The 13,665-nt window shown below is 38.1% G+C and overlaps 1 protein-coding gene across 9 annotated transcripts in view; it reads left to right on the forward strand.

Annotated features, from left to right (window-relative positions):
• LOC129754437 (ubiquitin carboxyl-terminal hydrolase 47) overlaps positions 1-13,665 on the forward strand; it is a 63,319-nt gene that overhangs the window by 29,722 nt on the left and 19,932 nt on the right. Inside the window, exon 1 of one of the 9 annotated variants that reach the window (XM_055750512.1) lies at positions 11,294-11,839. The exons of the other annotated variants lie outside the window; for them this stretch is intronic. The gene's annotated coding sequence lies outside the window, so the exon portion shown is untranslated. Of the gene's footprint in view, positions 1-11,293; positions 11,840-13,665 lie in introns of those variants that run through there. 9 annotated transcript variants of the gene reach the window in all.

Genomic DNA, 13,665 nt, shown 5'->3' on the forward strand with positions numbered 1-13,665 from the left:
AATTTAATGTAGAGCCTCAATCAATTGCATATGAAATAATCAATTTTTTTGTCATATCTGAAACTGAATTGTAACTTTTAAATTTAATTCACTGCGTGAATGATTGAATTTCAAACTCATATAAATTTCAATGATATAATTTATTCTCGAGTTTCAAAACCAATTTTTCAATTATGGCTTATAATGAAGTGAAAATCTGATTTACGATAGTGATTAAAAATTTAAGCTTTTATTTAAATTCATATACTCGTTTTTATTTTGAATTCAAACACTCAGAGAAATCTTGGTGTTTGAACCATTAAAACTTTTTTTTTTACTTTATTCATTTATTTGCAGCTGAAGAAGTCTTACAAACTGTTGCCAACTACTTAAAAAGCGGAATTATAAAGTGTGTAAGCATTACCATATTCTAATCATAAATAATAATTTTATTCGGGGTGGATTCTAGAGTATACAATATTCAATTAAATTAATAAACGTTTTCCGGGGAAAAAATAAGCGGTGTGAAAAAATCCTTTTAGGAAGGGAAATCGCGCACATCTTTTACACGAATTATTTTAGAAGTATCACCTTTGCGTAACTAAACCGTTCCGTTCGCGTACCAAGCGTATTCAAAGTTGTGTTCCTTTTGGTATTTCCGTGCAGCTCTCAAGAGTTGTTGGTTGGCCACAGTTAAGCGATGGTGAAAATATTTTGATTTTGTTTGACTCAAAAAATATTCTATCGAAACAAACTCTTTTTTATTTGATACAATGTATTGTGAGTTTGATTCTAAAGAAAAATTTTTGAAACAAAGCATTTATTTTTTGGTTTAAAAAATACTTTGAACCAAAGAATTTGTTTTATTTTCAAAGAGAAAAAAATTCTTTCAAATAAAGGAAAGCAGATTAAAAACAATGGATTTTTTATTTGTCCCAGAATCAAAGTAATTTTCCTTCGTTTGGCCACTAAACTAAGGATAATTCCTTTGTCCTAAAAAACTTTTTCGCTGCGTGAAGCTTGTTACAATATTTTGATTTTTATTCTGAATTCATGATTTTTCTCCAATTGTAAAAATATTCAAAACTACAAAATACCTATTCAGCAACTTACGATAAAAATTAGCAACAATGAGTTTTTTTAATTGTTTGATTTGCTTGTTTCAAAAAATGTGTAAGAACATCAGAGCAATTGCCGACTCTCTCTCCATCAAAAATGTTCCAATATAAATATTTTATCAAAAAAGTTGGCCGTTCGCCAACGTATCTTTTATTAGTTTCATACTCCTTCGAGTTTAGTTAATTTTTTATTCCTTCGAGTGAATTTTTTGAATGATTTTTTATATGTTCTCTTATTTAATGTTTGGCATTTTAGCGAATTATGAAATTCAAAAAAGAATTGTTAGGACTGGGATTGGTCGATCTTTCAACTCAGATTTTCTATTTTTCGGATCGAATCTTGGTATGAAGAAAAAAAAAACAATTAGTTTGGTTCGTTTTTGATTCGATCTTTCGATCTTTTGGATTCTTTTTTTTGCTGAGTAATTTAGATCTAAATTTTAATTACCGATTCAATGTTAAGTGCCATTTGTTGGGCATTAGGTCTATTTCGATACTCAAAATTAGATTGGCTTTTTCCGAATTTTTGTCCGGAATTTTTCAATATATTGATGAGTACCTAAATTAAAGCGTTTATAAGCGTTTATTTCTACCAAAGAATACTTCGTGTGCTTTTTTTGTTCTTCTTAAACAAAAAGTTTTCTTTTTTTTTTTTGTTAAAAATGGATAAGATCGATCTATCAGAGATCGATCCTCAAGCTTTGATTTTTTAGGTGGATCTATCTTGGAGAACTATCTATCTTTTCCTGAAGATCTGAAAACTGAATGGAAAATCTGACAGTGTTACTAATTTCTTTTCATGAAAAAAAGAATGCTCTGTTTGGGACGTTATAACGTTTTTCTCACTACACCTACCGCTTTGCCGTCTTCGACAAAGTTGTAGCCAGGGAGTTTACCAGTAAGCTCCATATCATTTGGAATTTCATTTGCATTTCGTGAGAAACAAATATTTAAGAAAACACAAAAAAGTTCCATTCTCCGCACAAATTTTAAATCAAAACCCGGTTATCTAAATCTCATTTTAAAAAAAAACAGCAAAGATTATGTTGTTATTTTTGACCAAAAAAGAAAGTTTTTAGATTACAGGCGTTTTGAAATTCGGATAACGTTCCAGCCTCCAAGATTTTTTTACGTTTCCTTTAGTACGGCATTCAATGCTATATTTTAAGAATCTGAGAACATTTCTTACAGCTTTCTCACATTTTTTTTATTTTTTAGCAACCGAAACAGTTTGAAAATGGTTTATTTTGATCATTACAATGTGGCCTGTGTAAAGCCGTTGGAACCTTGAACAAAGCAACTATAACAAGTACATAAATTTTTTAGTGTGGTTATAAAATGCCTTCGAGAAACCGCAGTAATACCTTGTTATTATTAGTTGCACCAGCTAGTAGGTAGGTACTGGATAGACGTATCACTCCCTATTTAGGTTTTTCCAAACCAATCGCTAGCACTCCTCCTTTCATCGTTCTCCATTTACAGCCGAAGGTTACAGGAATTGGTCTTCGATGGAGGTGGATTGCCTCCGTCTTAGATTTTCCGTTCTCAGCTGATTTTCTTCGCTACCGTTCTTGGAGTTGTCCCTTCAGTTCGACTAGTTTTGTCCGAGAGCTAAATAATTATACGGCAAATTATATGTAGAGTATTGCCTTTCGACTCGGCAACTTAGTTCTATTTTTAATAGGCCCAAGCAACACACTTCGGCTTGCATGTGTGACAATGTAGATATTTGCATATTCATAAAAAAAATAATGCGTAGGAGTGCAGCCACACTCTCTATAGAGCACACAGGTATTTTTGGGAGATCGTTTAAAAACTATCGTGGATTTTCTTTCAATTGGACCATGAACACGATGTCTGGTGTAGGTGTAGATAGTTTCGTTTGCCGTTGTTTACAGGAAATTATTTGGCGGTAATTCACTCACTAGATGAATCAGCGCCGCTAGGTGGTGATTTTTGTTGAGTGAGATGTTTTGTGAAAAGATGAATGAAAAAGGTATGCCGGGCGTATGTCTTGCGGCAGGTATTTCAATGAATAAAACGTCACGCGACCGATACAAATTTGGCACTGACAGGTACTAGACAGAAGTACAGTTCTATATTTATAAGATTTTTTATTCTCTAATTTTAATTATTCAAAAAGTAATAATCAACGTCAACAAAGGTTTTATTACGAAGATATAGTCCCATGTAATACAGGCAACGCAAAGTAACGCAACCACCATCAAAAGCGGACCAAGAACGCGAGTGGTTTCCGGATAACAACAACCAGCAGCAAATGAAAATCGGCGCGACCTAAATCATCCGCGGATGTGTTGCTGCTGGTGGTTTTTCGGGATGATTTTCCGCACTCCCGTCCATCCATATCGGCTAGCTGGCTGACTGGCGTCCATTCGAATTGTATAATATAAACCGCGGAATATTTTGGGTGTTTTTTTAATCACTCTTTTCGCCAGTTTGGTGCCACCAAACGTCGGAACGAAAATAGAACATTTCGGCTGCTTCTGCGTTTTTTTTTCGTGCCCTCTCTCTTCTCTAGGCTGACTATGGTGTTCGCATTTACTTGAGGAAAACTGAATTTGCAAATGGTAGTGGTTCTCATGAAGTTGTACCGTTGATGTGTAGTAAATTAATTAAATTTACAAAACATCTGCTGATTTGGATAATCGACTATTAAAATACACAAAAACTATAAAATTATGCATAACAAAAGCAGCAAAACTTACTTATACGAGGTAACGCGAGGAAACTCAAATATGCTGATTTCCGATAGATTTCTCAAAAAATAGACAAGAGACAACCGGTTTTGAGGTTTCCTCCTCGGAAATCTTTTTTTATTTACGAGTTGACGGTTGAAACATGTAACAAGATCAACGTTTTTACACCAACAACTGCACCCAAACAAAATATTGGCGCTTATTCTGCGAGGTGCGTGACCTATTTCGCAGGGGTGACTCGATAGAAAAAAAGTGGAAAATCAAAGAATTATTTGAAAATCATGAACAATGAGGTAGAATGGTGACCCATTCCTTTCATGTGTGTTTTTTCAAAAACAAATTATTCCCGCATAATCAGTATCATAAAATGACCGTTTATATATGTAATTAACTTAAATCAATTAAATAGGAAAGTGATCAGCATACACCATTGTGATACGACCACAACGGGTTCCAAACGACCCTCGTGTTTAGTAAGTTCACTACGATGATCAAATGAAATTGTCGAACATAAATCATTACTTTCAATAAGTTCAACGAGTAAATCGTCTAAACGCAAACAGCGTCCAGAAGAACCAGAAAGGCGTCAAAAGCGTCGCCGTGTTATTGAAGCTTATTTACATACTTACCCGTCATACAAGTGAGGTTACCCATGAATTAGTAAACAAACTGAATTATAACCGAAATATTGTTTAGGAACGCATCACGATAAGCCGCGTACAACATTTAGAAGAATCGAAAATAGAGTACCTAGAATAGAGAAAAACAGTAAACGTAAGTAAAAAATGGAAATGTTAACACAGCAAATCATTGCAGGATTTTTTTAATATATCTCATATTAAAAAAAAACGGAAACAACTCTACTTCATTCTTCCAAAAACGACAACCATCCTAGATGCATCATGATTCAAATCACACAAAACCTACGGAAAAGGGATTTTTTTCACACATGTTTTATGTGATTTTGAAAATTAATTTTTTGTTGGAAAAAGTGGTTATTGGGAAAACTTTTACCAATTTTTTTTTAAATATACGGATGAATTTGTTTTGAATTGTATTTTTAATACGTTACGAAGCCAAAAAACACTGCTTCATTTTGTAGAAAAAAGAATTTGTTTGTTTTGAAATGCGAACAAAAACAGTCGGAAATGAGTGAATTCACGTCACAAAAAAGGAAACTTATAATATTACGAGAAAACTTTGACCATTTCTGGCATAAAAAATGAGATCTTCTTTGAAGATAATAAGACGATTCTAAAACACTAAATTTTATAGAAATCGATTAGAATCTAGCTGAGTTACAACAGCACGAATGAGTGAATTCACGTCACCAAAAAATTTTTTTTTTGTAAAATTTATTTGGAAAATATGCTCTAAAAGAGCGGATTTTTACAATTCGAACATAATTTAGTTGATTATTTAATAGATTTTACAATTATCAATGGGTTCAATAGGTTCGTTATTTTCAAATAAAATACAAAAAGATTGAAAAATAATTAAAAAAAAAAATACTTTTTTGGCGAATCTTTAAGTGAAGACTGCGAGAAACAGTTATAATTTTAACGTATGATCACTCAATATTTTGCTATTCAAGTGCCAACCAAAATAAGGAAAAAAGTTAGGTGAAGATACTGAGAATTTATGATTGTAATTCCAATCATAAAAATTACGGCGATTAAAATCATATAACAAACGATTGTAAAAGTCGGAACAACAAAATATCGTTTTTGAAAGTGCACATAAATTTCAAGGCTCTAATAAATGGTTCAGAGTAACATGACGTGAATTCAGTCAACTACCCTGTTCTGTTTAAACAGAGTGAATTCACGTCACAACTTCAAATAAGCATAACTTCGTTTGTTGTTGTTCAACCGAATTGTTTTTTCTACAACTCATTTCAAGACACCGATATCTTATTTCCACAGAGAGAACACTCCGTTGAACACTCCAAATCCTGTTGATTCCTCTATAAGTGACCCATCTGTAAAGTACATTTTGTCAGCATTGACGTGTCTATATTTAGCTTCGAAAATTCTGCTGCATAGACAAATCAAACTGGACAGAAGAATTGTCGTAGTCTGGACTACAAACACGAGTTGAAGAATACGAAGAAGGGTTTACGTGCATTGACATGAGGACATGGTATATAGGCATAAATCTGGTTTTAAGATTTTGCTCAAGTAGCCTTTCGAAATTTACGATTATCAATGGGTTCATGACCTCACACCTGAAGAGAAACCGTAGAGATAGTAGACTGAAGCGATCTTTCAGAGGGAGTATTACCGCCAGAACTTCAAGGCTCATGGTATGCGTTGAGGGCATACAACCCAAAGCGACGCGGAGACAACGGTATTGTATGCGCTCGAGTTTGATGAGGTGAGTTTTGGCAGCTGACTGGAAATAGAAGCTACCATATTCCATCACTGAGAGAATAGTTTTTCGGTATAGTTTTATAAGATCTTCTGGATTGGCTCCCCAGCAGGTGCCAGTGATTGATCGGAGAAAATTAATCGTTTGTTGGCATTTTCTTTTCAGATACTCAATATGGGTTCTCCAGGTACACTTGGAATCAAACCAAACTCCAAGATACTTGAAACATCTCGATTGAGTGATCGTTATACCTAGGAGTTGAAGCTTAGGTTGAGCAGGTCTATGTTTCTTAGAGAAAACAACCATCTCCGTTTTTTGAGGGGAAAATTCAATCCCAAGCCCCAAAGCCCAGAAAGACAATCTGTCTAAAGTATCTTGTAAAGGTCTGTGCAGATGAGACTCAGAAGATCCTGTGACAGACACCACGCCGTCATCTGCAAGTTGTCTTAGAGTGCAGCCTTCAGAGAGACAAGTGTCGATGTCACTTACGTAAAAGTTGTACAAAATTGGACTCAAACATGAGCCCTGCGGGAGGCCCATGTACGAGGTTCTTCTAGCTGAAATATCTCCGTGAGCAAAGTTCAGATGTTTCTCACAAAGCAAGCTATATACGATGTTGTTCAATAGAGGAGGCAGACCCCGGGAGTGCAACTTGTCTGACAAAACCTCTATTGAAACTGCATCAAAAGCTCCCTTTATGTCTAGAAACACTGAAGCCATTTGCTCACGTTTTGCGTACGCCATTTGTATCTCTGAAGACAGCAAAGCAAGACAATCGTTAGTCCCTTTGCCCCTTCGAAACCCAAACTGAGTATCTGAAAGGAGACCATTTGTTTCCGCCCACTTATCCAATCGGAACAAATCATTTTCTCCATCAATTTGCGGATACAAGACAACATCGCTATCGGGCGGTACGAATTCGGATCGGACGCAGGTTTTTCCAGGCTTTTGGATAGCAATGACTTTCACTTATCTCCACGTCTCCACTCTTGGGGAACAATATTATGCTTCAAGAATTGATTGAACAAATTTAACAAGCGAAATTTATCGGCGTCCGGAAGGTTTTTCAACAAGGTCAATTTGATTTTATCAATTCCCGGAGCAGAATTGTTGCAAGAGAGGAAGGCAAATGAGAATTCGACCATCGAAAAGCTGGAGTCCAGACCACACCTATCTGGAGGCACGTTCCGAATTATTTTTTGCACAGGTGTAGAATCTGGACAGACTTTCCGTGCGAAGTAAAATATCCTTCTTTGTGAATATTCCTCACTTTCATTCGTAGATGATCGATTACGCATGCTTCCTGCCACTTTCCATATGGTGCTCAACGATGTTTCTCGTGGTAAACCACCCACAAAATTCCTCCAATACGCCTTTTTCTTCCCCTTGATTAATTTTTTGAACTGATTTTCAAGGGAAATGTATGCTTCAAAATGGACAAGAGTTCCATGTTTTCGAAAATCTTTAAATGCTGTTGATGTGTCCTTATAAAGCTTGGAACACTGGGGGTCCCACCATGTATTAGGAGGCCTTCGACGCACAGATGATTCTGGGATGGGTTTTGTTTGAGCGCAAACTGAACTATCGTGTATCAAACAAGAAAGAAAGTGGTACTCCTCCAAAGGAAGTAAAACATGCATAAGTCGATGGCAGCTATTATTTCGTCCGAGTACTTTTCCCAGTCGATGTGTATTGTAAGGTCATATGTCATATTTAGTGTGTTTGAAGAGCTGACCCCATTGGTGATTGTAATTTCGATAGGCAAATGATCACTACCATTAGGATCATGAACCACCTTCCACTGGCAATCAAATGATAGAAATTTCAGCAGAGCGAGAGGTCAATTGCACTTGGTCTTGCAGGAGGTTTAGGTACCCGGCTTTTTTCACTCATGTTCAAAACTGTTAAATTGAAACTGTCGCAAGTGTCGTAGATAAGAGTAGAACGACTATCGTCAATTTGTTCTCCCCAGACAGTTCCATGTGAATTGAAGTCACCCAGGATCAACCTTGGCTCAGGGAGCACTGAGCACAGGTTGAGCACAGCACTAGGTTACTTCGAGAGAAAGGAGGGGCCAAGTTTGCATCATCTGCATTAAAAATGTCTTTACTACAGGAAGCATTGCCAAAACAATGTCTTTGATGTGTTCTGGTTTATTGAAACACGAAAAAATTCCGTTGAAAATGTCAGACAACTTAAAGAGTCCAGACTGGGTAGTTGATTCTGGCATTAGGTTAGGGGATGAGGTTTGCGATTTTCCCGCAGTTGATGGTTTACTCTGTTGTGGAACTTTCCCGCGAAAGCCTGGAGTATCTTGTTTTTCACTTTCCGAAACCGATGAATTTTTCTCTACTCTGATTGAGGAGATAATCGTAGGAATTTTTGGAGGTATTTTGAGGGAAGGCATTTTTGCACGCTTCCGAGAGCCTCCTACAGAGAGGACTGGATGAACCTCATCAGCCGTGTCTGTGTCCCCGGTGTCCTCATTATTAACTGGCAGCAATGAGAAAATATTGCTAGGTTGAGAATGGGTTGGTGGAGAGGCGCTCTTTAATATGGCGCGGCATAAGAACGTTTAGAACGCTCTTTTAAAGAGCGCCTCTGCTTATCCCAGCTACCTTGAAATGCCTCGCACGAAGTGATTTCATGGGATGAGCCCCCGCAATAGACACATTTTTGGTCTATTGCCATGCATGCTCCTTCCCCATCATTCTCCCCGCAACGAGATCATCGCTGCTTATTGCAGCAATGAGATGCAGTCCCAACTTTAGGCGATTTTTGCACTCCATTGGGCGAGGCACATAAAGGCGTACTGGAAGCCTTAAAATTCCCTCAATCAAGACGTAGTGTGGGAGGGCTGTTCTCGCGAAGGTCACTCGAATCGAGGCTGAAGGCGTATACTTTTGAACGCCATCAACGGCGATGGTAGTCTTGAGTTGGCGACAATCCACGATTCCTACCGAAGTAGAATCAAGGCTCTTGAACTTATCAACGCCGTGGGCCTTAACGTTTTCAGCCTCCAGACTCGATTCGGTGATCACACCCTCGATTTCTACGTCTCAAGACGGAATATAGAGCTAAGACTCCAACTTAAAAAAATTCTAACAAGAATAGCGTTTGCGGCCTTCCGGTCGGTCGGTCGAAAAACTGGTAACGGAGGGCCACCTTGCCAGATCTTCGGTGATCTGCACCACATTCAAACCTTTACCGTTAGCTTTGGGCCGGATAAAAACCAACCCAGAAGAAGTTGAGTTTTCCGGATATGTCCGGAGTCGGGATGTTTTATCCACAGCTGTAGGTGGTGGGGGAGAATCAACTACTAGAGGGGCATGAGCACTAGCATTCGAAGGACCAGCTGCTGCTGAATCCTCCAGATGCTCCTCATCTTCGTAGTTGATCCTCTCATCATCTACAGCTGGTGGATCCAACCCCCCGCCTTCGCTCATATTTTTCGCGGAGACACGAATGTCTACCGTGGCAAAATATAAGCGGTGCAAAATATGAAAGAAATAATAAAAAGAAAATGATAGATACAATTACCAGCTAATTAGGCACTTTTAATGTATATGGCTCCTTCAGTGTCGATGAACCCAACCACGTGGTCTTCTTTTGTTGGATGAAGATGGCTGCTCCAACTGGTACTGGATACAATCAGACGATGATATCCAGGGTAATTTGCCAAACAATTGCGTCGGCCCTGGTGGTAACCAACCTCTCTTGGTGGTGTCGGTCTGTTTGGTGAAAATGGGAAAACTGCAATCCACCAATAACCCCACTTTTCCGAAGGGTTACAAATGTCAACTCTGCCCTGGCGAATGGCAGGAAAATGTCCACTTTTACAATCCGGCACACAACTCCGTATAAAAAGGTTAACCGTCCGGACGGTATCCACTCCCGGAATAAACGGACGGACAACGGACTCTCTTTTCTCACACACTACTTGACACTAATGCACAAGATGCGCGAAACCACAAATGTTCTCAACGAGTGTTGCGAGACGAATGAAGTTTTAGGCTTTACAACAAAATTTATATGGAACACCTTCCTGTTCTACTTTCTCCATACTGAAAGGCGTAACGATCTATAATAATCGTAGAAACATACATATCTCGTACTCAAATACCCTTCCATGCCATACTTGATTCCATTTGCTTGGGCCATCTTCCCCTCTTGCTATGTTCCTGCTCACTGGAAGAAGGCCAAGGGTGGTGTCTCAAATAATCATAGATTATATCAAAATAATTTTCCATGTCAAATCTTGTCCATTTTTAGATGAATTTTTGGGAAAAAATGTAGGGAAGCCCTCTTCCCCCTTCTTATATCGTCAATCCTGTGCTCCTACTGCAAGAAAAAAAGATTTCAAATAACTATAGAAATATTTCTCGCATTGAAATACCATCCCATGCAAAATATGGTTCCACTTTCTTGGTTAGTCGGGTAATCGAGTTAGACCTTTGATGCCAAATTTGGTTTCATTTGCTCGATTATTTTTTAAAGTTATGCCTAATTTGTATGGAAGTCCCCTTTCCCTATTTATATCTCCTCGCTGAAAGAAAGGCGGGGCCTACATTTCTCAATCATTTCTCGTATTCAAATACCCTCCCATGCCAAATTTGATTCAATTTGCTCGAGAAGCTCTCGAGTTTTATATAATAATTGTATGGACCCCCTTCAAAAGAGGTCGTCTGATAATATCAAAACACTATTTATCATTCCTGGTCCTAATTAGCATCCATGCCAAATTTCAGCTCTCTAGGTCTTAAGACGGCCCAGCAACAGAACTATTTAAAAAAATATACCAGGTGAAAAGATTGTATTAAACTTATCAAAATAGCATATAGATACATTGAATAGAGTTTTTTTTGCTTTTCCCCAATTGAACACCACTGCTCTTTTGGCGGAGGCAGATTTCGGTGGTGCAAATCTGATGAAAGTTTTTTTTCTTCCTTAGATGAATTTATTCTCATTTCGTCCGTCCGCATTCAGTCCGTCCGTATCGACGACGGAAGGTCGCGCCTACCTAAGCCGCTACTACATTTTCGCCGCCTCGGTATCTATCTAACTAGTAAAATCTGACCCTACTAGTGACGTGAATTCTGCTGAAAATTTGCGCCTCTCTGCATTGCTCTGGGTTGGATTTCGGGTAGGAACTATTCAATCCGACGGCCGTATAGTGGCCGACTCTCCTTGGCCGATCTCAGTCAGTGCTGTGCAGCGTGCAGCCAGATCCGTGCGTGCGTGCAAAGATTCGAACGAAAGTGAAAATCCGGCAGCAGTGCGCTTGATCGGCGTAGTTACTCTCACTTGCGTAGGAGTATGCGTAAGCCAACCCTCGTTTGTGGACTTTATTGGACCCTGTACATCTGAAGAAAAGTGCACCAGAACTCGGTCGCTGAGCTAGTTTTTTCTTCCTTGAAGTGTCTACCCCAGTGTTTTGTGTGTTTATTTTAAACGCCACTTACGGAATCACTGCGCACATTCCCGTTGGTGGAGTTGGTGTTGTTTTTCTAAGTGACGAAATTACGTCACGTACACGCAACAGGCCTTCGACAACTAGACGTGGGAGCAGCAGTGTAATCGAATTGGTGAAAAACTTGCTGATCCCGGTTTTCCCCTCGGACTCAGAGGAAAACTCGTCGGCAGCAACATGTTGTGGTGCGTATTTGGGTATTTCTAAGATGTGAGCCGTGAGCAAGAAAGAATGTGACCAACATGCGGAAGAACCTTAAACTCAAATCAATTTCGGCAGGTCCGCGCACACTTTCAATGACAATCGAGTGACGATTGAGACGAGAGTCTGCGACAGCGTATGTGGGTGATTTATGTTCATGGGAACTCTACGTACTTGTCTACTTTCTTACCATTCAAACCCCCAAATTGTGTCCACGAGACGACATCCCACCCAATAGTGCCAAAAATGTTGGTAATATTTGGTTTGAAAGTGGCACACAGCAGCGAATTGTGGTATTTTTAAACCCAACGACGACAACGACGACGACGTGGGGAGGAAAAATCATGTGTGTTTTTCTTTTCGATTTTACTCGGGGAATGCGGCTGAAAAGTTTGTTGCTGGTTGCTTTCGTTTCGTTTTCTTTTGATGACCGATCATTGATGATAGTTTGTTTTGAAATGAACAAAAAAAAATGTAAGAATGAATATTAACTTTCCTATTTGGGGTGCAAACGAAACTCGCGGTCTTGTTTTTTTCATTGGGAATAAGCTTACAGCTCAGTTACAATTAAAAAAAACGGAAAATGTATTCTTCCAGTGTCTTATTTTGTTACGACATGCACACTCCAAAAACGGCACAGGTGTAAGCCATCTGATTAGTATTTCACTTAAAATAGATCCCAATCATTTAAATGCAAATTTTTATTCTGATCTGTGTTTCGTATATAGCATATACTTTTCTAGCAGTAATTTTATTTAAATTAATTATGCTACGAGTTTTAAAACAGAATCTCTTCAATTCACCATAGTTGTTACTGTGTTTTGTAGATGCAACTTTTTTCAAATATTTGAGACTGTTTCTAATCTCTGGGTGGCTAAAAAACCGGGAAAACCGGCAAAAAAAATGAATCAATTTTCTTAAAAAGAAAAATTTTACAAAGGTGTCATTATCAAATGTTGTTCTTAAGGGGGGGAGTAGGGTCTAACACTTTCAAAAAATCGATTTTTTTTATTTTTTTATTGTAAAACATTTCAAGAATGTTGTGTCAAATTTTCAAGTCAATCGAAGCAAAACTGTTGAAATTATAGGCCTTTATCTAATACTGCAAGAGAGAGAGAGAGAGAGAGCAGAAACTTCAAACGCGTTTTTCTCGAAAGCACATTTTTAAAGTCCGTGGACATCGTCATTTGAAAACTACTTCACCGATTCTTTTCAAATTTGGATCATATTTTCTACATATAAAATACCAAACCCCAACGATTTTCTTTTTTTTTTTTACTTTGGGGAGATTTTACAGATAAAAAATGGCGGATTTTTTCGTGGAAAGCCACAAATATTTCATAAAAAAAAATTTGAAGTTAAATAAAATCGTTGGGGTCCAGAAAAACATCTATTAAAAATATATTGCTCTGATTTTTTGACTTCAGATGATTCTGTACTGAGATACAGTGTCCACCGCAAATCCTGTTTTCTAAAAGGCATCCTCGAAAGTGCTCCGTCACCGGCTCATTTTTCAATATTTTTCTACTACTCTCGACATATCTAAAAAAACTGTGGTGGCCGCCTCCCCTTTGTTTACTGGGATCAGGGGAAGGCGGTCTCAACAACCATAGAGTCTTTTCTCGTATCAAAATATCCTCCCATGCCAAATTCAGTTCCATCTGCTCGATTATTTCACCAGTTCTGCAAAAAATTGTATGGGAGCCCCCTCTCCTTTTGTGTTTCTCTATAAAGGTGGAAAGAGCTTCACATCATATTGGAAACATTTCGTCCATCCAAATACCCTTGCATGCGAAATTTGATTCTTCTC

Source organism: Uranotaenia lowii, chromosome 3 (assembly GCF_029784155.1).
Source record: "Uranotaenia lowii strain MFRU-FL chromosome 3, ASM2978415v1, whole genome shotgun sequence".
NCBI classification, from domain to species: Eukaryota; Metazoa; Arthropoda; class Insecta; order Diptera; family Culicidae; genus Uranotaenia; species Uranotaenia lowii.